This window comes from Protopterus annectens, chromosome 14.part0 (assembly GCF_019279795.1).
Source record: "Protopterus annectens isolate FY-2018-M chromosome 14.part0, PAN1.0, whole genome shotgun sequence".
Lineage (NCBI taxonomy): Eukaryota > Metazoa > Chordata > Ceratodontiformes > Protopteridae > Protopterus > Protopterus annectens.
In genome coordinates this window covers 1,141,533,062-1,141,560,764 of record NC_056748.1, presented here as the reverse complement: position 1 = coordinate 1,141,560,764, position 27,703 = coordinate 1,141,533,062, and the positions used below count along the sequence as shown (strand labels likewise).

Genomic DNA, 27,703 nt, shown 5'->3' with positions numbered 1-27,703 from the left:
TGCAGTGGCATGAATGCATTGACAGACCAGTAAGGGGTATATACTGTGACACAGCTCACACACCAGGGATGCAACAGGGAGGCCTCGGTGTCCAGCCAGTCCAGACATTAAGCACTCTGCTCTTGCCTGGGTTAGCACTGTCAACAGTAGCACTGCCATGATACACTACATGCCAGTGTGACAGCACATACCCTGGGCTACTACACCTGTACATAAAACATTCACACAGATAATAGTGCTGTACAGGCCTCATATATGTCTGTGTCCCACACATGACACACACCCCTTGCTACTTCAATGACAGAACATAGGTGCATGTAATGCACATGGCATTACATACACTTATTACAGGTTATCAGACTGGGTTGTGTGTCCTGGTTACCAGGGCTAAGCTATGCTTAGCAAGTATCAACATTTCTGCAATATAACAGCTAAGCTGATTTGCACACTGGTAAGCGGTGCCTGCACTGTGTAAGTGCCCATACATTTACCCATTGCTTAACACCACTTAGTGTCACGCAAACCTGCTCAAACCCACTTAAAGCTGCTCAAAACTGCCTTAACCACTCCAACAGCCATTGTCCTGCCCAGCAACAAAATGAACAGCCCTTGAGGGTCTCGAACCGAGGACCCTTTACACTGAAGTCACAACACAACCACTAGGCCATGACCACTGTGAAGACTGCTGTTGTTTTACAATATAGCTGTCAATACACATATTGAGTAGTATTGAACATTTGCCTGTAGTTCCTAAATTGTATAGTCCTTGTTATGAATATGACTGTTGCACCACATATGTTGTTTTATCATAATGTGCACATAGCAGATACATGCGGTGAGATATATGTGGGGGGGTATACACAACCGTAACATTTACTCATGACAGGAATATGGCTGTATACGTATAATAGGTCTATATATGTTTACATGTATACTTATACATATGTCTGTATACACGTCTGTATAGTGCTACATATATATGGCCATGTGTACATCTCTTTGTATATATATATATATATATATATATATATATATATATATATATATATACACACACACACACACACACACATATATATATACATATATATATATATATATACATATGTGTATATATAGATATACGTATATGTATATATAGATATATGTGTGTATATAGCTATATATGTATGCACATCCTGTGTGTACAGATATGCCTAGTTCTGTTGGTATATATGTAGATATCTATAACTATATGTGCATACATATTTATTCTGATATACCTACTACTGTCAATATATATGTAGACATCCATACGTATATGTGCATATGTATCACTATCTGTATATGTGTAGACATATATTGCTCTGAATATGTATATATCTGGGTGTGTACATCTATATCTATGTATATATATATATATATATATATATATATATATATATATATATATATATATATATATACACACACACACACACACACACACACACACACACACACCCATCTATATCTGTTGATATGTATATGTGTAATTATCTATATAGAAATCTTGATAATTATATGTACTTACATTTTCACCATATGTCCTGAACATGGAGTGTAGGCCTACCTCACCCCCATAGTCCCAACTTCGTAGTGTAAGGGGATGTCAGGTATGTATAGCAGGTATATTAGTACACTATTGTTACTGTAATAGGGATTGTCTTCACAGACATGGTGTGTGTGTGGGAGGTCACATCTGTTTTTCACATGTGCGCCATTGGCTACTGACACACATCCTAAGGACATCATAGTACACTACCGCTGCTAGCATGTAATGCTCCTGTGGACTACAGCAGAGATATTGGCCAATATATGTGGACATTCTGACACACATTGTACAGTCCAGAGGTATACACAGAATCCCTTAGTGCAAAACATGTGGACCAAGCCTGACAATATGGATGTTAACAGCCATGTAGATGGGTATAACACATAACGAATGGTATACATTTGTCCCCATAGGTTATGCATTCACACACCCCTGTCTGTCCTGACACATAACTGTTGGTACAGAGGTGCCATGGCCACATAATACCCTCTAGATATTGACATACATCTGAATAGCATCCCACTGCTCTGTCTGACATACATGACTGTTAAGGGAGGCTTGGCAGCAGTACATCTGGCAAGTATCTGGACATGACATCTCACTGGGTAAATACACTAAGCTGCTAGGCATGTAACAAAGCACTGTGCAGGCTATAGGCAGACTGGCTGATAAATGGCCTACATCTCCTATGAGGGAATGTACATGTACCTGCATATATAGCAGGCGCTACAGGCATGTCACAGCACAGGGTAAGATACACCTGTATGAAAGTGCATAACCACAACCAATGTGAACATAGTCACAGCCACATATGGTAAGCTAGCATAATATTACAGTATATGGACTATCTGTTCAACACCATCCTCATATGTTCCACTCACACACTAACCCTACATATACTGGGCCGCTACACAGTGTGGTCTGATGCCTGTCTGTGGTATGGGACATGTGTGTGTATGGCCCTACAAACATGTAAGCCAATATGGTAACCTACAGTGGAGCAGCATGTAACATCAGATAGGATGGGACCAACAACAATTATTTCTACCACAGTCTGTACACAGGCCAAAGTACATATTAATAATACACACACTGTCAACATTAACTATAAGTACACAGACCTCAGTACTGTACAAACAACCACAGAATGTCCAGGTTATGTCATCAAATATAACCCCTATTGTACATAACATGTGTAGCAGTCTGATATCTCACTGGCTTGTTATCAGATATGATGACACTAATGATGGTGTACAGCACATATGCACCTCTTAATGCATGACATATGTACAAAGGTTGACAGAGTTGTGGCTGGAACTGCATATACAGGGACAATATTGACATGTTGCTGTGATAACCTCATACATTTACTGCTGCAACAGGGTTTGTTGCAACATATGTCCTATGAGGGATATAACGTCAGTAACTGTCACGGCTTTCACCATCTACAGACTGTAATCCTCACGCTACCTTAGGCAGTTCACAGATAGATGCTCTGTGGGTAACACATGAAACCAAAGCACCACACACTGCCCAGTCTGCAGATGACCCTACAGATGGGGATTCCTCAAACATAGAACTGACATGGCAGGCATTAAAACATGTAGGACAGCCATATCCACACACACCCTGCGAAACCAACATTACTCCAAATGCAGTATAGCAGCACTTACAGTCTGTAGTCAGGTCAGGCACATCCCCCCCTGTGTGTTGCCCTGTTTCCACAGTGTATGTTATTAGAGGTAAATCCCCAATCCATCTGAGATGCTGTTTGCCAAACAACAGATCGAGTTCCTGCTCACAGTGAATGAAAAGGCCCAATACCAATGTAATGTTCCTAGATATTGGCATGTGTTTCCATGAAATTGGCTATGGGAATGTTACCACAGCTGTTCCACATGCAATCAGCTAGAGGAAGGCTGCAGGTCATGCAGAGGCCATCAGACAATCATGAGAATTACTTAAAATACACATGTTGCTGCCTAAGCAAAGCATGTGTAGGTCTCCACATCCACAAGAGAGGGAGTGAGAGAGGCAGATAGAGGCAAAAACAATTCAGGGAGGGGTGGGAGAGTAAAACTTAAGCATGCTTGTGTCACACACCTACCAGCACAGGGTATCAAACCCCTGATGGCTATGTAGTGCTATCACATTTCCATGCAGTTATTGGATGTGCCACATAAGTTACATGTTGTGGCGCCCTCAAAATGTATATGTGATGGTGAGTGACATCAGCAACAGGGATACGGTAACTATATGATAGGTATAGCACACGTGCCTGTCCGCATGAACAGGTGCCAGCGTCAACACAGCCATATTCTCACAGGGACACACACACATTGACACACTTGACAGGGCCAGGAATAAAAGTCATCACTAGTGAGACTGCCACAAGACATTACTGTGAAGGTATCACATGCACCACAGGGGTCATATGGAGGTTATATGGGCAAAGGGTATGGGGAGGTGTCTGACATCAGACAGCATGCTTCAGTATGCCAGTGGGAGTTGTAGTGAGTGTGAATGTGAACATATGCATCATACAACACACAAACACACACAGGGTGCCCGTATTGACATGCATGGGTGCATTGATTCATGGGTGTGTACTGGTCAACTGTGCCAGACAGCTACACAAGGCTAGGTGATGGGTATACCTTGGCATCAGGCCACATGACAATGGTCTGCACTGTGGCTCAGGGTTGTGGTTTCTGGATTTGCCCACACAGGTGGGTATTGTATTCACTATCCAGTCACCTGGGTGACTATTGCGTGTGGTCAATGCTGTGCATTGCTTGCCATGTATATGTTTCTTAGTCCATGACATGGACGGTGTCTGTGATGTGCACACCTCCCACATGCATGTACAGTGACATGTGGAACTGTGCTTGGGGTGTCTGGCCCATGTTGTGTACACAGATCATCAGATGTGCCAGTCTTTGCCACCTGTGGTGGGAACTGGTAATGGACAGCAGGTTTACCCTGCACCTACATTGATAGCATGCTAATGGCATTCCCTGGTTTCAGTGGCATCTGTCCATATGGGGCATGTTTTCAGGCATGGTATGTCCTTTGTGGGTCACATTTGATGGCACCATAGGTGTTGCAGGTGTCCCATGAGGAGCATGGGGAAGGTGCACTGTCTGCATGTACGTGCCTATTGGTTAGATGGACAGGATGCCATGCCCTCTGTAAGCCACTGCAATCACTACATAGTTACTACCAATGGGCAATATACAGTGCACTACCAACATAGAGGCTATTGCCTAGGCAAGTGTGTGTGTGTGTGTGTGTGTGCATGAGACATGGGTTGAGAGTGTTCTCTGGCTAATACTAGGGTTGCTAACTTTGTTTGCCTGGTCTTGATGTCATATGTATGGGTATGGATTTGCACCCCAGTCTCTTGGCTATTTCACATCTGTTATCCCTGTATGGTGGACATTGTGATATATACTAGGACCACCATATATGAAATTGGCAAAACCTGCTCCACATCGGGCCCAGTTGTTACACACTCACAACCACCTCCACACAGGATACGAGTTACAAACAAACATGCACACACGCGCACACACACACGCACACACACACACACACACACACACACACACACACACACACACACACACACACACACACACCTGTCATGTCTGAGATTAGAACTCTTACCTAACTAGTAGTCCTTCCCCAAAGGTGTATATCACATTGGATGACATCAGCAGGATTGCCAACGTAGGGCATTCGAATTGTAGTGAGTGTGGCTAGGCTAAAATGCATTGCTCCCTACACAGACATTGAAACACACACAAAACATCCACAACCAACATGTGTGGGTATAGAACCCTCTAACAGAGGTCTATATCACACTACAGCATGAAGCTGTTATAGGATGCACCATGGGGATTACTGGAGAACTCCTTCCCCAAAGGTATATTTCACATTGGATGACATCAGCAAAATTGCCAAAGTAGGGCATTCCAATTGCAATGAGTGTGGCTAGGCTAAAATGCATTACTCCCTACACAGACATTGAAATGCAAACAAAACATCCCCAACCAACAGGTGTGGGTATAGAACCCCTAAAAGAGGTCTATATCACACTATAGCATCAAGCTGTTATAGGATGCACCATGGGGATTACTGGAGAACTCCTTCCCCAAAGACATATTTCATAGTGAATGACATCAGCAGGATTGCCAAAGTAGGGCATTTGAAATGTACTGAGTGTGACTAGCCTAAAATGCATTGCTCCCTACACAGACATTGAAACACACTCATAACATCCAGAACTGCCATCGGTGGGAACAGAACCCTACCAGAGTTCTATATCACACTACAGTAGTACGCAGTTATGGCACATGCTATGGAGATTACTGGGCTACATTCTTCCCAGAGGTGTATTTCTAGGTGAATGTCATCGGCAGCCTTACCAAAGTAGAGCATTCAAATTGTATGTAGTATGACTACCCTAAAAAGCATTGCTCTCTACACAGAGTCAGACAGACCCACACACAAACACACACACACTTGCCATGTCTGGGATTAGAACTCCTACCTAACTAATTTATCATACTACAGCAGTACACAGTTATAGGATGCGCTACGGAGATTACTGGGCTACTACCTTCCCAGAGGTGTATTTCTAGGTGGATGACATCAGCAGCCATACCAAGGTAGAGCATTCAAATTGTATGGAGTGTGACTACCCTAAAAAGCATTGCTCTCTAAACAGAGTCAGACAGACAAACACACAGAAACACACACACAGACACAAACACACTTGCCAAGTCTGGGATTAGAAATCTTACCTAATTTATCACACTGCAGCAGTACGCAGTTATGGCACATGCTACAGAGATTACTGGGCTACAACCTTCCCAGAGATGTACTTCTAAGCGGATGACATCAGCAGCCTTACCAACGTAGAGCATTTCAATTGTAGGGAGTGCGACTACCCTAAAAAGCATTGCTCTCTACACAGACAGAGACAGAAAAATACACACACACAAATGCTATGTCTGGGATTGGAACTCCTACCTAACTAGTTTATCAGACTACAGCAGAACGCAGTTATGGGACACACCACAGAGATTACTGGGCTACAACTCTCCCAAAGGTGTATTTCACAGTGGATGACCTCAGCAGGTTTGTCACAGTAGGGCTATGGGGAGGGCAGTGTGTGCATGGGCCATAACCTATTCATCTAGAGGTTGACACACCACATGCAGGCACACACAGGGTCATATTTTACAGGTACGTGTATACAGATGCTAGATGACTACTTCCTTGTACAGTCATGTTGCACGTGCACCACAGTCTGTAATGCTGACAGATACCGGTGGCTAGTATCTGCAGTGAGTGACATCTGACCATCATGTGGTTGATGCTCTTTGGCTGTATGCTGGGTGGGACAGGCCTGGATGGCTCCTTGTCACAGTCACCCTCTTCCACACATCTATGTACATCTTCCTTTGGCTTATTATAGTGTGTTGTCCTTACATATATGCCTGTATTCCTATCCAGTGTGTGTGCAAGGCATGACTGGTGCATACTCAGGAGTGTCTGCACTAACACCTGCGACTGCCAGATATGTCTGGTCTACTGGTGTTTGCAGACATGGCCTTCATGTGTGTGAGCACGCCCATTATGACCTTTCAGTATGCTGTTGACTGACATTGCCTTCATTTCTCTAAGGGTGTCAGCATGGCCAGTATGCCCATCTGTATTTAATGTGTGGATCGAGTCCAGGTAGTTTGTACTGCAGTGCTGACCTTTGAGTTGTACATCTACAGGTAGCATGCTGTTTCTGCAGGATATCTATCGAACATTTGGCATTGACTGTTACTACATTTCTGCATAGGGTGGGGGGGCACACCTGACAATTTCTACATTTCTACACAGGATTAGGGGTCGGAGCACACCTGACTTTTACTACATTTCTACGTAGGATGGGGGGCACACCTGACTATTTCTACATTTCTACACAGGATTGGGGGCACACCTGACCGTTATTACATTACTATGTAGGATGGGGGGGCACACCTGTCTATTTCTACACAGGAATGGGGGGGCACACCTGACTATTACATTACTACGTAGGATGGGGGGGCACACCTAACAATTCCTAAATTTCTACACAGGATTGGGGGGGCACGCCTGCTATTATATTACTATGTAGGATGGGGGCACACCTATTTCTACATTTCTACACAGGATTGGGGGGCACACCTGACTATTACATTACTATGTAGGATGGGGGGGCACACCTGAATTTCTACATTTCTACCCAGGATTGGGGGCACACCTGACTGTTATTGCATTACTATGTAGGATGGGGGTGCACATCTGACACTTGTACACATTTGCTATGACTGTACTGGTATGTCAGGTATTCCATTTCATTCTGTGTTCTTACATATAATGCTGACAAGATGCATACCAGTGTACCACAGATCTTAGCTTTGGTTGCCCTACATATTAGTGTCTGACCTCCTACCCTTCAGAACTAACATACCACTGCCTGACCTGCTGTAGTCTGTGTAGGCCTGGGGGGGGGGTACCCAGAGCCATCATTCAGAGGCCATAGCACAGGCTCTGTTTGGGTTTGTCTACACCTGTCCTGCTGGCTGAGACTGTTGTTGGGTATGTGAACTACCCTGACTGGCATGTGCGAGTCATATGGACACACACATCAACCCAGCACATTTACTGCAGTGGGTTTTGTCACCCTGTGTAGTACTGGCTACTATGGGGACTCCAGTATGTGTTACTGATGCCACAGTGCCACTATGGGTGTCTACCTTCTGCTGCCATAACATTTAGCCACCCAATTCCCTTGCATGCTCACATCCATACCAAGTAACGACACATTCTACTCCATTTGGCAACTGGTAGGTTGATTGACTTACCTTGTGGGTGTGCCAGAATTGTGGATGGTGCTGGAGGGATGCCTATGTCGGATGCACATAGTACACTCCCTATAAATGGTTGAGCAAAGGTAGTGTCATGTTTGGCATCCCTTTTACTGTACGTGCAAGTCAGAGAGAGGTGTCATTCCCTGGGTCCCTACTATGTCAGCGTATGTGCTATGTGTTGTTGCTTTGCCACTGCCTTGGCATACTGGGCATGCCTCCATCTGCCTACTGGAGCAGGCTCAGGTTGTTCCTCCTCCAAGTCACTCTGTGCCTGTGCAGGCCTTGGCATTAGTGGGGGCTGTGTGGCCCTGCAACATGCTGTTCCTGCTGCAGCTGTTTCAGCAGGATCATATTGTGTAGCATGGCACATACCATAACAATATGGGTACATGTAGCTGGTGATTACAGTAAGGTTCCACCAGATGTATCCAGACACCGGAACCATGACTTGAGCATCTCAAACACAAGCTCTATTATAAGTCTGGTCTGTGCATGTGCATCATTATGGCATTCTAGTTCAGGTGTGTGTGCATTTCTGATGGGTGTCATCAGCCATGGCTCCAGTGTGTAACCAGCATCCCCCACTAGGTGACCAGAGGGGATGTCCCCACTGGCAAATCTCTGTACAGCTGCGTCAGATGCCAAATGTGGGAATTGTGATAGCTTCCTGGGCAGCCAGCACACACATTCATTATAATGCCCTGGGCATCACAGATGACCTGGCAGTTGATGGAGGGGATGCCTCTGCGGTTGATGTAGGCCCTGATCACTGGGTGGTGCTTTGATGTGCATGTGCATGCAGTCAATAGCACCCACTACCTCAGGGTATTCTGCTATTTGGTGGAAGAGATGCATATTGCTGGTCAATACCTCATGGGTGTTGAGGAAATATATGTGCTTACTGGCATGTGCTAACATGGCATCCAGGAACTGCTGGCATACTCTGGATACTGATACCTGTGAGATCTCCATGATATCCACAGTTGAGCTTTGGGAGGTACCTGTGGCTAATATTCCTAGGCTTACACATACCTTGGTATCCACTGGGATGGGTACCCCCTTGGTCAGTTTGGTATGTCAGGCGTAGCCGGCACAGCTCAACAATTTGTTGTAGGAGGTCCCTGTCCACCCTATAGCGCTCCACTATCTCCAGCTCATGTAGCCCCTGGTAGGTTACCCTGGGTCTGTACACTCTTCTCAGTCTCCTCACTGTGGATTGATTGGCAGCATTCACATCCTCACCACCCTCAGCCGCTTGCACATGTTGTTGTATATTGCCTGCTTCAGCCCCTCTCATTTTGTAGGTTTGTTTGTTAAACGTTCACTGCTTGTATACACCGGTGGTGTAGAGTGTGGGAAAAAACAGAGGGGAAGGTGTTTACACAGTTTATAGTAGTGTTCTGGGCTGGTCTGCTGCCTGTGTAATTGGCTGATTCTGATACATTTCACCTGCCAGCTATGCTAGTTCACCTTGATTACCTTCCTACTGCTGTTTTTCCTTCCCATTGCCTTCCTGTTTAAGCCTGGGGGTGCACAGCACAAACAGAGTGCTCAAATGTGCACAGAGCTGCTATTTCCTGGTGTAACTTTTGTCTTCTTCCTTTAAAACCCAGTGCATGGTGCGCACACCCGCTTAGGCAATGTAAAGAGTGCTAGGCAGTGCAGACACCCCCCCCAGCTTAGCTGTGCTAAGCTAGGAGCAAACCCGAGCCACAGGGCTCCAATCCACTTACAGTATGCCTGACACCCCCCTCCTACATTTGCACCAAGCTATTCCTACTCTTAACCAATTGGGACCTGACTAGCATGCTGGGGAAAACTGGGATTCACTGTCATTCCCCTCATTTGCATAGGATTGCCATCTAATGCATAGTTACATGTCTTACACTGACCTCCCCCCTTAGCAACCAGTACTCAATGTCCATGTTGTATTTTGCCTGCCCTTGACTTGCATGGCAGAATACTGATTTTAGTTATTATGCTTAATTTAGGTTTATTTTGTTATTTTTCCCCCGATCACATTTGCGGACCGCTGCCCTACGCTTAAACAGCCGAGATCGGCTAAAAAAAAAAATAAATAAAAGTTGATTTTTTTATTTTTTTGCCTGTTTGCAATGTCAATGGCCTTATACTTAGCCATTGACATGCTTCCTAGATGATATGCAGCCTTTATTTGGAGCTGTCACAGCTCCGTTTTGGATTTTGCAGAACAGAAATGTACTCTGTTACTAACCAAGCACATTTCTGCAGATTGCACTAGTCCTACATGGTCGGTTGCAAGCTTCCTGGATTGCAAGTTCACCTCATTTGCATGGATTTCTCCTGCAAATGGGGTGATTTGCATACAGGGGCTTAGTCCATGCAGGACTAGTGCAGGAGCACTTGTGCACACCCCTGCAGGCTGTTCCTGGATCGCACGGCAGACATATTGCCTGCTAGGGCTCCTGCACTGATCTTGCATGCCGTGCAAGGCATAGAGAATCCGGGGGATTAAATGGCAAGAAAAAGAGCATGTGATGAATCTTCCCTGTATGACTTTTTCTCTTGCATTAACTGAAGCCAAGAAAATAGGCAAACTGAAACCACTATATGGGATTATCAGGACAATCTTTTGGATTAAATATCATTAAAGTTCAGAAAATGGACAAAACTCCTTTTCTAACAGTCGATCACCAGAATGGAAGCAGGAAAACACCTGACAGCAAATTTCATAAAACAAACATTAGAAAAGTGCTGGTGCTTTCTTATTTAAGAGAAGTGACTAAAGTGGACCTTCACTACTAAAATGCTGAGGCTAAAGGGTACATCAGCATAAAATTGACATCCTCACACCCACAGACATACGTGTTTTTTTTTTTTTTTTTTTTAACTATAAGCACTGCAGTATATACAGGTTGATAAGAGAAAATATCTTTCATTCATTAATGCTATGAAACACTTCCAGATATGGACAATGTAGCACATTTAGCCACAAGTGAATGTGGATCCCTGTGTGTGGTAATGTGCACTAGAACTTTACTGGACAGTCTAAACGTGTGTCCGATATCCACAAGCAGTAACCTCTATAAACACATTACAGGTGTATGCCAGGATGGGAATATTAGCTTCAGAGGGTCTGATGTAGCTGTTCTAATCAGCTCTCAGAAGGAATTTGGATTTATAATCCCTAAATGTGGACAAATACCTATTCATACCTTATATCTCCATGGATATATACCATAAGCCTGTTTTTCTCTAACTTCGTATTAGACTTGCTTACCTTTTAATTCCTCTATAAACTGGCTAAAATTTCTCTCTTTAATCATTGTGACATAATTTGTATTTTTTCTTAACTGATGTTTTAATATCATGTCTAATCTGTTATAATTATGTAAACTCGACTTGCTTTTTGTATTATTTTCAAAGACTGTAAAATTATTATTCTTAAAATGCTTTGTAATACTTTGGCCCCTTCTCTGAAAATGGGATCCTAACCAGTCAGATTTTCCTGGTAATCAAATGTCAATAAAATCAACCAATAAATTAATTAATTTGTAGCTAAAGAAAAAAAGTAATGGATCTTTAGAATAGGAGTTCAGGCATTCATGGAACTGAATGAAAAATTTGAACTACAGATTTTTTTCCTCCATGGAGCTGACCATCGGCTGCCCCCAGCTCCTCTCATTCACCAGGTCTCCTGGATCTGTCTTTGCCTCCCCTGGTCTCAATCCAACTCCAGTCTGGGGCTGGTGAGGGAAGGAAGGATGCCGGCATAGTGTCATACTGCATGCCTGAGAAACAGTGCCATTATACCCATTCTGTCACAGCAGCCTTGGTATCTCAATCTCCTGTATGAGTGGCTCATTAATCATGCAGCAGAGAGCTGGCTATATCTGTATACTGCATATTACATTGAGCCTTCAGAGCCAGCCCCCCCCCCCCAAAGTGGCAGCAGTGCTCACTCACATCCTCCCCTCTGCACACTACAGTGTCCATGCTGCTAATCAAACATTGGATGTATGGGCCACAGTAAGGGCTTTATCCATCTGTGCCATGGGAGCCACTCGACCCACATCTTGTTTTTGTAAAAGTAATACATGATATTAAAAGTATTAATGTGGTTAAAGTGGGTTTATCAAGCTGCATACTTTTAATTTTGTAATTAATGGTATCATATAACGGCCCTAATAGTATCACGATTGCATTTTATCTAAACGTGTTGGAAGTTAAAGCTCCATTTCTTCTGGCCTGAACAGACACAGAGAGAGAACTAGTATAGGTTCATTGTGGGGGCACTTGTTTCTGCATGGACAAATCTCAGCTGGAATACTTTAGGGGTGGGATTTGTTTGGTAGATAAATTATAAAGTCAAAAAGATTAACAAGTAGAGATGACAGATGCAAAATTCCTTATTGAGAAAATGTTTGCAGCAGTCAAGGATGCATTTTAGAAGTTATGGATCCCACTTGGACACCTGTTCATTTCCATCTGAGCACCTCACCCCATTTGGATGAACATTCATATCTTCACTTCTACACATCTTTGCATGTTCAATCTCTACCTGTTGAAAAGCAAGACACTGACATTGTATGAGAGATTCAAATAAATACGCGTTATGTTAAATCTAATAATGAGAATTATAGTAAACACTGGCCATTTTCTTTGTTTAATTTTTGGGGACAAATTAAATCTGGAGTCAGTTCTCAGATGTTGGTGCATGATTGTACTATGCTTGATGTAGCATTTATTCTTCCGTACCAACTTTATTTTGCTCAGGGTTGCACTGCAGCTATGGCTTATCCAAGTGAGTGATGGACTTAAGACAATCTGTTCAAGATGGGGCACAAGTTAACCTCTCTGACCAGTAACATGCTCTGAAACTTACTTCTGTAAATGACCTTCAGTCATGATTTAAAAGGCCTTGTGGCTTCACTGCATTTACCTAACAGCCATACAATTTATATATTGATGTAAGTGTGCTGACATGAAGACAGTTGTTCATAAGCATTATTTGTTACAAAGTAGGACGGTATACACCAAAGTACTACATGAGTTACTGCTGAAGGTAAATAATGGGGCAAGACCTTGTATGCATTTTAAACCATGTTGTAGCCAAGGAACTCCATATATTGGGAACATATGCAAATGGCAACCAGCAGTCATCCTGGTTGCAAAGGGAAACTCATTGGATTCCAACTGTGATGGTGTTGTACTCTTGTCTTCCTTTCTTGTTAATATGCTCCTCCGCATACAGAGCTGAGTGGCAGATCATTGTTGCAGTACAACCCCCCCCCCCAAAAAGACACAAAAAATAAACTTCTTTGTAAAAGATGGAAAATACAAACAGCAGTTGAGTTCCCAGTGTCAAAGGAAACCCTGGCACCAGATCCATACATTCTTCCTGGTGATGTTGGAAAACTCCCTCCAGCAGGGACTCCATCTGAACTAGATTCCCTCATTACAATAACATGGGAATGACCCAAGGGCCTCTGTCAGGTCTAATGATTGAAACTTTTTTTAATGAATCATGTTTAGGCATGACGGTGAAGCACAGCACAACCAGAAAAAGCAAATTGGTGAGGTACATTATTATACCTTACTAACTTACTCCTCCTGGCTGCACTGTATAATACTCTCATACTACAAAGCAAATCCCCCCATTAGGAATACCACTGCACGTAAGACAGAGTTGTGTACACTACACAAATCTTTTCTCCATCTGACTGGTTTCTGTACTGAACTCTTCGTTGTTGCAGTTTGCATCTACAAATTGTGGCTATGAACAGTAGTGTACTAAACACAGTAATTGCATTTTGCAGCTGTACACTTTGCATATGAATACTGGGGGAATGCTGAATGTGCATCAGAACAGGAGAGAGACAGGAGATATTAAAAGAAACTAATGCTTTATTTCATTGTTACAGATTGTTAAATATGCGTTTTCTTTAGGTACTCCAGTTTTCTCCCACCTCTGTAACGCACATGATATACTGACTGGTGACATAGAATTCTGTTAGCTGTTGTGCAGTGTGTGTGTGGGTGATACAGAAGGATAGCCTGGTAATCTACTTGCCTAGTCTGTGGATGGTGGTGACTGTGCATGGGTCATTTTGGGAGCAATTTGTAAGTGTGACACCCATGCACTGGTCCAGTAATCAAGGAGCCTCAATCCTCACCACTAACACCAGTGAGGAGCGTCCACATTTGGAGGGATAACAAGTACACACACAGTAAAGTACAATTTCCCTTAAGAGCACACAGAGATCATTGTCAGTCTGGGGCTGGTTTCTCCCTTTCTCTCCAGATCCCCAGTAAGACTCCCCACTGGCGCAGCTATAAGGTCCAGATCTCAGCCTAGTGGTCAGGCTAAAACCTCCAGTGCTTCGTGTCCCTACCCAAGTAGTTGACACACACACACTTTGAGATAAGAGTTATATACAAACACACAGACACTCCTGGGGAAGGCTGGCACAGGTTCTCCAGTTATGCCCCTTCTTGCCAGTTTATAAGGTAGTACCAGCTTCCAAAAACTACTAATATCAACTACTAAAAAGGCCCTTACCAAAGGGTGTCCAATTATTACTGTGTGATATTATTATCCAAATAGTAAGCATGACCCACGGCTAAAGCTATTGGAGTGCCTTGGCCAGAATCTCTATATACATGCAATATACTCTAGAGCTTAAATTATCTCTACACAAAACAGCCACAGTTGAAAGGTTTAAAATTTTTAATAAATGATAAAAAAACACAAGACAATACTTCTTACTACACAGTACTAGTCAAGACTTCAGAGATCACAGGAAAAGGCTTAAAATAGTACAGTAGAATAGTACTGACCTCAATACAGAACAACAGCTAGACTAAACTTACTATTATCCATCTATATCTACATATAGAGAAAAGCAGAGCACTGGTGAGTTGGTGTCGGCTTTAGACAAAATCCAAAATGCTCTCCCTCTGGTCCTGAGAAAGTCCTTTAAATTGATAATACATCCTGCTGACTCATTTTAGATTACATCATTCTTCACAATTCTCTGGTTTCCCAGGCTCAGAAACTCTACATTTAAATTTCTTAGTAAGCTTGTAACTGGTCAGGAAACCACAGCAACTAAAGACATTACATATGTAAACTCTAGCAATTAGCTCTGGTCTCAAAACAATAGAAAGAATCTGCTGGTTCAGACACCATGGCTCCGAGCCCTGAGATCAGTCATATAAGGCTTGACTTATCAGCTTTCTTCCAGCAGAGTGCACTGTTGTTACGTTGTTGACGTTCAATATTTAACACAATTTTCTTCCATTTAAGAGAACAAACCTGTGGCCTATATTAATATTTACAAATGACAGAATTATCTACAAAACGCTATCTAGCTAGGCTGGCAGCCTTCACATATCTTCACAGTAAGCACGGCTAGAACAGCAAAAATCACTTTCTTGGTTCTGCTGTGTACTGCAATCTACATGCAACATTGTTCCATCTTTTTTTTTCACGTTTTACCTTTGCTGTTTGTCAACTATCAGTCCCCCCATCCTGTTACAATCCCATTCATTCCTCTTCACCAGAGCAAGGGTCACCCAGAAAGGACTGCTATTTAGACAGCTATCAGGGTGTTTTATTTCTTTTCTTTCGTCCTTAGCTGTGCACCTTCGGCCAGGTGCCAGATAGGGAAGTGCAATGAGCTGTCCACCAATGGCAGTCCCATATATCTGGAAATCTCATTCCCTCAAAGAGGCCTTGGTCCCCCCCTCCAAGAATAAGCAGTGATCTACCTGGTCTCCATTAGGGAGATCACACTGCTCAATGTGTGCCAGAGTACACGCAAAATCCATCTTTTGACAGTGTTTCTTAAATGGTGAATCTAACCCCACATAGTGGTCTCAGTCAATTTCCACACAAACGCAAGAAAGGCTGAAAATATTGTGTACTTAAAAATTAATTCAACATCATCAACACCCTATTTCCCATTTTCTACGTGGGGTTAGGGTGTCATGTCAACTGTGGCCATCTGTCTTGATTCACGGCCACTCTCCTACCTTCTTCAATAGTCATATCTGACTGCTGCAGGTCTTCTCTCAGGCAATCCATCCACCTCTTTGCTGGACACTCTTGTTTTCTCTTCCCTTCTTTCTGTGTGTCCCAAACCATCTTCACCAGACTGTCCTGTGCCTTTATGCACATGTGCCTCAGCCACCGTAATCTGTTTTCTTTGACCTTTTCTGAAATTGCAGCTACTCTGACTTCTGCTTTGATCTGGTGATTTTTTTATCTGTCCCACAGTGTGTATCCTACAACCCACCGCAGGCACTTCATCTCTACCACCTCCAGCTTTCTTAACTACCCTGCCTTTACTGCCCAGATTACTGTACCGTACAGTTGTACTGGTCAAACCAATGTTTTATAGACCTTACTTTTCTGTTGCTTTAGCATTCTTCTGTCATGCAGTACCCCTGACACACTGTGCCAGCTGGCTGTAGCCCCTCCCCCTGATTCTAGCCTTAGCCTCTCCATTAAGGCTTCCTTTCTCCTCAACCATCCCTTTCAGAAAATTAGAAGCTGTTAACCTATTGCACTATTTTCCCTTCTATCTCAATTCTTCGCATCTTCATTTTCCCTCCCATTTGCTGCCATTACAAACTGTCTAATCTGTACTCAGTCTCATCCCATGTGCCAACAAATTTGCATTCCATTCCCCTAGCCTTTGCTGAAGTTCTAACTCAGAGACTACCTGTAATGCCACATCATCTGCATACAGCAACACTGCAGATCTGACCCCTTCAAACAACTTGCTTGTGTAGTCCATCACCAGTATGAATAGCAGTGGGCTCAGAGCTGAACTTTGTGAGATCGAATACTTTTCATAATTGAGTCATTGGGTCATTGCATATGGCCTGCACCAATTCTATTATTGTTTCTTGGTCTTTAAACAATTGCAATACTGCCCACATCAGCTTTCTTGGGCCCTTGTCAAATGCTTTCTCCAAGTCTAGGAATGCTCAGCCTGACTCTTTCCTCATCTCTACCTTTTTCTCATTTATCTTGCTGCAAACATCAGGTCAGTTGTGCTACATCCTGATCTGAATTTGATCTGCTCATTACCCATCTTACTTTCTGCTACTCTATTTGTTTTTGAATCACACTCTCCAAAACTGTCATGCAGTCAGACAAGGGTTTGACACCTCTGTACCTCCCACAGTTGTGAATGTCCGCTTTGCTCTTCTACACTAGCATTACTATCCTTATTCTAAAATCATTTGGGAGAAGCCTTTCTCTCCATACTGCTTTGAGTAGCCTCAGTAGACATTTCTCCCCTATCTCACCCAACATCAATGTCATATCTGCTGTGACCTCATCATTATCATATCTGCTGTGATCTCATCTGAGCCAGTTGCTTTCTGTGACTTCATTTTCCTTAGTGCTATTCTTACTTTGTCTAGGGTGGGCTCCTCTTCTTCTGTCTTTTCTATCTCCCACTTTTACCTGAACTCCTCCTTTCTTTTGAGGACATCCTGGACTTAACCAGTTTTGAGGTGCTTCCATTCTACTTCAACTCCTATTTGCTCTGCTTTCTGAGGTGCTAGAGCCTCTGGGCAATTCCTTGAGCTCCTGTGCTTTCTCTCCGGTTAACTTCCAACTCTTCAGCCTGATCTCTGTTGACCTTTAGAGGCTTCTCTGACCACTACTTGCAGATGATTGTGGTAGCCAGTGGTTTATGTTGTGGTATGAATGCGGAATCACTGATTCTACCCTTGTGCCTTTTCCTTACTAGGAGGAAGTCTACTAGAGTTTCATGTTGGCCACTCTTGCATGTGCTCTTGTGACATCTCTCCTGCTGAACCTGGTGTTGCCACCATAAAGCCATTTGCCAGAGAAGTCTAGAATGGCTTCTCCTTCTTTATTCCTGTTGCCCCACCCATGTGGACCAGGCAGTCCACCTATCCTCTTCTGTCCATCCTGATTTGTACATTCAAGTCACCCATTATTAATACCAACTCATGTCCTGTTTGGTAGGTGTTGCGATTGCTGTCTGAATGCACTCTTTTCCTTATTAGCTCAACTGTGTTTGGGGGCAGAGGTTGAGATTAGGAATAATGTCCAATCCTTAATGTCACGAGTCTGTCACCAATCCCGATGACATCCCTCATTTTTCCTGAAGTCTCTTCCCTTACCATGATTCCTACTCCATTTCTAGCCTGTCCTCCTCCTCAGCAATAGATTCGGGATCCCAAAAAAAGTGGCTTTGCTACACTGCCCTTCCACTTTGTCTCTAGAATACATAGAATGTCCAGCTTCTTCCTTACCTTCATATCATTCATTCATTTCTGAGCTGCATCCACTGAGTGAAAGTACATTCACTGTAGTAATTCTTAGTTCAAGTTTGGCAGGTTGGCTGGGTTTATATCCAGGTTTCACTTAACATAGCCGTCACAGGTAATCCAAGCTCGGAAACTGAACACATGCTGTCTGGTAGCTTACTGACCCAGGGCTGCTAGGCTTTATAGTGGTCAATTGCAAGCCAATAGTGGCACATATACCCCTCCCACTGTTAGCATGGGTCACTGTTATAGACTGGAGATAGCCGGGCCATCAACACACACTTAGTGGCGAATACCCATGCCCATTTGATGAAATTAGTCAACAAGACAGAAGGACATAGAGCAATATTTAACATCAAGTGGCTAGCCCTGACACTTTCACAGTTGGTGATCCATGTTCTCCTGTTTTGAGGATACTGCACACAACAGTTGATGCCCAATGTGGTTGGTCTACACAACTCTTCTCTTTACAGGCACCAGCTATAGTCTGTGCTGCTGCCCACTGCATTCTTGAGTGAATTTGAGGTGGAAACACCAAACATGTTTTTTGGTAGGTGGAAGGGACCACACAAAAACACAAGGAGAACATGCAAACTCTATGCAAGCACTGGATGGAGGTCACGACCAAACCTTCTGCCTTGTGCACTGGATGTGACAACCAACTAGTCTCTCCATTGTAAATTAATAATATGCTGTTAGTTGTATATTGCATTAGACTAAATGCAGAAAGATAATTCTCAAAACACATTTATTTTGTGGCAAATCATTAGCATAACTGTAATTTAATAAGCCAGATCTTAAATTATTTAAGTATGTGTACAAGGTGGGATGCCGCCCAGCTTCTGTACAAACCAGCACTTATGTTAGAGGATGCTCAAAATACTGTTCTGATGCTTAGAGTGGGTGTAATCTGTGGTCTGAATATGGATCTATGTAACAAAGTCAAAGAACTTCTGGTAATGCAAAAGCAATACAAAATGTATAACAAATAATGAGTATTTCTGTTATTTTCGTCCTTCAGACATTAACAGCTGCCCACTCTCAGTAACACACATCACAGCACAACACAAGTGGTAGACAGAGAAGTGTACCTCTAACCAGCCAACAGCTTTAGCAGTGGTACCACACCTCACCTTGCCAGTCTGCCTCGTATTTTTTTAACAAAAGAAAACATGGCTGATGTCACCTTTATTTCATACAAATATCTGAACAGCTAAGATACACCTGTTTCTCTTTTAAAGAAAGTTGCAGACTTGTAATCACAATGCTTCAAACACGAGTTACATTTTACTTCTTTTCATAAACACAGTTATCTGACTCTGCAGTGTATTCATTCTATATGTTGCACTAGTTGCAATATGTGGAAAAATGTTTTCTGTCAGCTGATGGTTCTATATTGTATTACGTCAAGTGCAACAATTTCCACATGAACACTCATTTTACATTTCACATAAACATTCTTGTGCCCACATTGTTTAGATTTCAAAATTTCAAAACACTTCTTTAAAACCAGGAAGTACATTCATGCAGATCACCTGACTTTACAATAATCTCATGCAGATCAGCTGACTTCACATTGACCTTTAGAAGATGCAAGACGAGTACTTGCTTTACTGTCATTACTCATTCCAAGTATATGACAAGTTGTGTCCCCTATCACAAACCACAAAGGTTTTTTTTTCATTTTTTTTAAATGGGTAATTTTAGACAAGACAGCTAAAACTCCCAATGTATTACATATCATTATAATAAGGTTCCTGACAATGACCTATGTTTGTGTGTTGTCAAAATAATGCCACAAACTTCATCAGAGGAGCAAAAGCCTCACTCTCAAGGTAAGTTTCTAAGCAAACATTTCTCAAAACACATAAAATACCTGGTTATGACAGCACAGCAGATCATAATCCTCAATGTTGGCCTTGTATTTTTCACAATAATGCAGGCAGATTAGAACTAAAGAGAAATATTTTGTGTTAAACACAATATACACCATGTTTTTATCTCCAGGCGTAAACACTCTAAGTCTTTATAGCAGACTAAATGCCCTTTCTGGAGGCAAGCATAACATCTCCTACCCACGCCTACACAATAACAGGAATGTATGAACAATCAAGCAGAAATCTCAAGAGGATGTTCCCCAGAGTGGGAGGGGTGCTCCCTATAGGAGAATGGAAATATGTTTTGTTCAAACTATTTAGAAGCAATACTTCAGGAGTATTACAGTTGTATAACCATTAAAAATGTCATCATATGCCATCTCTTCTGCACCTGGTTTAGTAACCTAGTCAATTAATTGGTTAAGAAATGTCAAATAAAAATAAAACAAATAATAAACTTAAATGTGGTTTCAAGTGGGTTCAACCTAAATCCGTGTCATTGGATGTTTAATTCATTGGATATACTTTAATAAAGGGTCTTCACAGGCTCTTTCAACAGGTAATATAATATTTCTGTAAAAGATCTTCACTGGCTCTTTCAACAGGTAACTTTGCTGTAATCCAAGTAGAAATGCTAACAGCTTTTAAGTACCTCATATATACCCGTTACCTGGAAAGACACTTTACTCAAGACAGCAGAGGCATCCTGGTGCCCACCTTTAAGTAACATAATGGACATGCTTTTCATCTTAGAATAGTTACTCATCTATGAGAAAGAAAAATGGTGAAATGAAAATATTTCCTGAAAAATAAAGTAAATCTTTAAAGCTCTTGAAAAATTTTAATTGTATTTATTTGTCTGAAATTAGGGGCTAACCAGAAAGGCCAGCATGTTAACAAAACATAAATATATAAATACAATAAAGAAACATCGTCCCCTCTTAAGCGGAGTTTTTACAGGCCATCCTTTGCTAAAGCACACAGTTAGTTCACATAGCAACATACATCACTCCTCACCTGATCCTTCCTAACCAATCGTGTTTTTGTCTAATTCAATGATTACCGTTATTCAGCTCTGCTGTCATTATAGCAACAATCGATCCTGAATTGTTATATATGAGACAACGCACGGTTGAAAATTTAAAATGTTATCAATGTCGGACAGAGCCGCTTTTCTTTTTCTGATACAAAAGCTGGATAACAATTTCTATTACAGGTTCATAAGTAGTAACTAGGTATGTTACACATACCTCAGATTTTTGCAGAATGTCCAGATTTTGGCTCATATTTTTGGTCTGTTCCTCATATAATTTGTTGTTTTCTGTCAAATCACTGGGATGATTTGAGGATTGAAGTCACTAAATGTTTGTGTCTTTCGGCTTTTCCCGGTTAGGGGTCACCACAGCGGAACTCCGTTCCGCTAATGATTGGCAGTAGAGTTTTACGTGCTGGCTTGCCGGGCCTAACGCACAACCTTCAACGAAGGAACACCCATTCACGCATGTCGCTACACAGAAGACACTCTAACTGAGAATCGAACGGGCAACGTCTGTGAGGCGACATCGCTACTGCAGCACCACCACCGCAGTCCTATTGAAGTCACTAAATAATGGCACAAATTTGAGTTTCAGACTTCAAACTCTTCAGAAAATTTATGTTAAATTAAAACCTATTACTGTAGCAACTTTCTAAGTTTATAAGTGCAATATTTAAAATATGTCCCCATTTTGTTGGGCTCTGTCCAGATTTTTTGCACTAAAAGTTTGAGAGTTATGGATATGTAGCCAGGAGACCATGAGTTACCAATCCCAATTTCACAACTGCCCCAAAGCACTGTCCGGTTAAGTGATTTGCTCAAGATTACACAGTTGGCAAAATGAGGCAGAATGAAGCAAATCCTGTACCACCAGAAGCAACTCATACTTAGTATCTATTTACTGTTTGGTAGCTGGGCACTGAAATGGTCATTATGGTAACTGGGCTGGTCCAAATACCCTTTTCAGGCATGACCTGAAAGTACAGAAGGAAAAGTTTAACAATCAGGAAGCATAAATGCCAAATCAAATGCTTTTTTAATGGTTCTTTGAAGAAACATTTGTTACGTTATCTTATGTACAGAAACATTTTGCAGAGATGAACTTAACAGTAAAATTAAAGTTGCTTATAACATTTACTGTGTGTGTGTGTGTGTGTGTGTGTGTGTGTGTGTGTGTGTGTGTGTGTGTGTGTGTGTGTGTATACATATATATATATATATCTACATGGGATACAGACACATGCTCGACTAGCATATGTTCGAATCACAAAACATCGAACACACATACACGAAAGCGCTTAACATCAACAAGCGCTTTCATGTATGTGTGCCTGTTTCGTAGATCGGACTACAGTGCGGTTAAAGGAAAATTCCCTTTTCCCCACTGTAATGCGATCTCGCAGTGAGAATAATAAAGTGGGGGTGTGTGGCGGGCACAGCCCCCCACGTGGGGGTGCAGAAATGGGTTTACCTGATAACACCGACAAGCCAAAACACCTACAATGAAATAACCGCCACGAAACCTGCTAACCTGATAAAAGTGTTTGTTTTCCTGCTACTACCTGGGGGACTGTCCGATCTAGCTAAACTGAAAGTATTTCTGCTTCTTGAACTGTTTTAAACTGTTTAAAGTTGTTTTTGCACCTGCACTTTTAAAGTTTGTCCTGTTTGTTGCTTTTACCTGTTGAGGCTACACACTCAAGTGCGCTAGCCTGGGTTACATACTTATTGCATTTTCCTGCTGTTTGTTGCAAAAAAAGAAAAATGATCCTCGTTTCCCGTCTTTCCTAACCTAGAGTAGTGCAAATACAGGCTTTTCTGTATTCTGGACTTTTGGAAAGTTCCTGTGTTGCCCATTTCCTTTCTTGGATAAAGGGAAGCTTCTTTGTTCACCAGTGGCAGTGGGGAGCTTGGAGCAGCCTATCTATCCCTGGAGGAGTGAACCCAGCACAAGAATCTGGTAGTTTATTGGCCGTTTTGGGCCACTTTCTTGCTCTTTCAAGTCCCCCTGTATAAAACCCACTTTAGCACGGCTTTGCGCGATTTTGCGCATAGCGTAGCATTGGACAGTGCAGCTTAATTGGGTTTAAAACATTCTCGGCTCCACAAAGTCTGCTCTTCACTTTTTCCCTTAGAACTGATCTAGTTCTCATAATAAACACCCTATTCCCACTCTAAAGCCTGGCACTTGCTCACTAAAGCAATTATATAAGTCAGCACTAAAAAATTAAAAGCACTACACCCTCACAAACTCCCCTTGAGTACTTTGTTCCCCATTGGCCCTTTTTTTCAATTATAAAGGAATTCCCAATACTATTCTAGCATGTCCAAAGGTCATTTGTCAATCTCCTCTCCAGTCCAGCTGGTGAATCTGGGAATCTTAAGGCAATGTTACAACTGCCTCATGTACACAGACAACCCTCTCCTCGTCCCAACAAATTCCAACACGTGAGAGATTCAACCATATAGCCAAACTGGAGGCTAAGCTCTCTCAACTCAGTACTGGCGTAACCAGTCAGGAGGAGAAGGAAACCACACTCACTACAATTCCAGTCTCACACAGACCTACCACTGCAGCAAACCAAACACATAAACACACAAAAACATATTCGGAGGCTCTAAATAAAAATCTGCCTAAGCAGCAGAGACCTCCAAAACAGACACCCAAGCAGCCACTACCCCAAAACAAAACTCGTGCAACACATAGCTAACAAAGCTAGTGTGCCGAACAGTCACAGCCTTAAGGCTAAACAACACACCTGATACACTTGTAATAGGTGACTCTATCGTCAGGCACACTGACGTCCTGCTCACCAGGCTGAACAAGGAGAAGGTCACAGTGAGCTGCCTGTCAGGCGCTCAGATCCGCCACATAACACAAGCACTCAGGTCACGCCAAGGCAAGTACAAATATGACTCAGTCATTGTCCATGCTGGTGTGAATGACCTGAGACGTACCTCCGTGGACTGCATGAAAAGAGACATAGAGGAGCTCTCTGAGCATGTAGCCCAGGCCGTTATGACCCTGACCTTGAGTAGCATCTTACCCTCACCAAGAATGATGCCACAATATGAAGACAAGATGATCAATTTCAACAATTGGCTTAAGTATTGGTGTCATTCAAAGGGGATCCAATGCCTGTCTGCCTGGGATGACATGCTCGACAAGCCACGATGCCTCGCTAGGGACGGCTTGCACCTGTCACCCCTGGGCTTTCGGATATTGGCAAAGGCTCTTGCCACCCCCATAGTGCCTTTTTTAGGCAAGGCTCAAAAGACAAACCCACCTCCATAGGTATCACAAGGGATAAGAAACCAAGAGTAATGCTACTCAACGCCAGAAGTCTAAACCTCAAGATGCAAGCACTCGAAACTCTCCTTAGCATGGAGAACATCGATATTTGTGCAGTAACAGAAACCTGGTTCAAGGCTCCTGAGAGCACCCCAGCACTACCAGGTTATACCTCATACCATGTTTTTTGGCCCCAAAACTTGGACTGAACCACAAAAGGAAGGAGAGTATCAATATTTGTCAAAGATATCCACACCTCCAGGTTGGTGGCACAGCACGAAGCATCAGAGACTATCCATGTGCAACTAACAGTGGGTAAAACTGCCTACCAGTTTATAGCCTGCTACAGACCACTCTCCCAAACCCAGGAACCCCACTTGGCCTTCCTGAGAACACTGGAAAATATGAAGGTCTCTCCAAACACCATTATATTGGGCGACTTCAACTACCCTAACATAGTCTGGGAGCATTACTCTAGCTCCAATACCCTAGCCCAAAGGTTCCTAGAATTTATAAACTCAAATGCTGTGGAACAACTTGTTGCCACTCCCACAAGATGGGAAAACATACTGGACCTGATCATCACCAACATAGGGACTCAGTGTTCCAGACCAGAAGTGTATCCCTCACTGGTAAGATCAGACCATAAACTAATCTCACTAGATATTCACATCCCGACCCCAGCCGCTGCCCAGAAAACCACAGTGAAAAACTTCTCTAAAGCAAATTTCACACTCCTCAAAACTGAGGTGGAATCCTTCAAAGCCCCCGGGCCTGTGGAAAATAGGCCCAGACCACAGAATCCTTTATAAACGCATTCTATGAACACCTTCAGGAATGCATGGATCATGCAATCCCAAATAAAACCAAGACCCAATCCTCCAAAGTTAGGCGTCCTGTCTGTTGGACCCCAGCCATAAACAAACTATACAATAGAAGGAGGAAGCTACTACATGATAGAGCAAAATCCCAAAAAGGGAAGGCATCTCTGATCAGTATTAGCAAAAAACTACGGGCACTCATAAAATCGTCTGAGGCCAGCTTTGAGAGAAAAATTGCACAGGACTCTAAGGATAATCACAAGGCTTTCTTTAGTTATGTTAGGAACTTGGGTGGGAATTCCCAGATATGCTCAGAATTAGTCCAAAATGACAAAAAATACACCGAACCCACAGACATTGCCAACATCCTAGCTGACAGGCTCAGCGCAAACGTCTCCCCCCCTTCCCCACCAAAAGGGCAATTATCTATCCCAGCAGAGTGCTGCCCCTCTGGCATCTCAGATGCTCAGGTAAGAGCCGCCCTCTCCAAAGCAAAAAACACAGCATCAATGGGACCAGACGGTGTCCCAGGCTGCATCCTACATGAACTCCAAGAAGAACTAAACCCAAACATAAAACTACTGTTCAGTCTCAGCCTTACTACAGGATATGTACCCAAAGAGTGGCGTACAGCAACAGTGGTCCCTCTCCACAAAGGTGGTGCCTCAACGGATCCTGGAAACTATCGCCCCATAATCTTGACTAGCTTGGTCTGCAAAGCTATGGAAAGGATCATCATGGACCTCATAAATAAAGATATTGGGGACCTACAGACACTGGGTCCTACCCAGTTCGATTTTGTTAAGGGCAAATCCTGCCTCTTAAACCTGGTCGATTTCTTTGAAACAGTCACCAAGGCCATTGATGAGGGGAAGGTGGTCCACACAGCCTACCTGGACCTTGCAAAAGCCTTCGATACAATACCCCACTCGGGCATTATAGATAAGCTCTCCAGCTTAAATATAAACCCCTATGTCACTAGATGGGTTGCAAACTGGCTCAAGGACAGAACCCACATGGTTAGAATTGCTGGAGCCATGTCAGACTCCAAACCAGTTACAAGTGGTGTCCCACAAGGCTCAGTCCTGGGACCTCTCTTGTTCGGTATATATTTCTCGGAGGTACAGGCTAACACGGAAGGACTGTGGCTGACCAAGTTCGCAGATGACTGCAAACTGGGTGCCATAATCGACTCTCCAGCTGACACAAGCCTCCTACAAAAGGGCCTCATAGAAACAGACAACTGGTGCCAGAGCCATGGCCTCAAGCTAAATGCCAAAAAGTGTATAGTCATCCCTTTTGGCAAAAACAAAGTGCCCACAAATTACCACATAGGTGGTAATCCATTAAGTACGGAAGAAGTAATTAGGGACCTGGGGACCCAAGCTGATAGCAATCTCTCATTTGACAACAACGTGGCCAAAGTGGTTAGAAAAACATTTTATATAGCCGACCTAATCATGAAGGGATTCACATCTAGATCAGGGGAGGTCATCGTGCCTCTTTACTCATCCCTCATCAGGCCCATAATTGAGTACAATGCCCCTTTTGGGGTGTACCTTACCAGACACCTGCAACAACTGGAAAGACCCCAAAAGTACCTCACCAAGAGGATCAAAGGGCTCAAACAGATGCCATATGCTGCTCGGTTAAAGAAACTCCAGCTCTACTCAGTGGCATACCGCCTGCTCAGAGGTGATCTGTGCCTGACATATAAAGCCATGTCCAACCCGGAATTAATGGACATGCTGCACCTCAGAAAAATCCAAATCCCATCGAGTTACGCGCTCGAGAGACTTGAACCTCAGCACTGAAATAAATGGGATATGCTGGAGGGACAGATTCATAACCCAGAGGCTCCCTTCACTCTGGAATAAAATCCCAGTCCAGGTTA

The 27,703-nt window shown here is 43.0% G+C and overlaps 1 protein-coding gene across 6 annotated transcripts in view; it reads right to left on the bottom strand.

The window, feature by feature from the left end:
- The window catches only part of ENTPD1 (ectonucleoside triphosphate diphosphohydrolase 1), a 1,310,478-nt gene that overhangs the window by 440,824 nt on the left and 841,951 nt on the right, over positions 1-27,703 (bottom strand). The gene's annotated exons all lie outside the window — the stretch shown is intronic.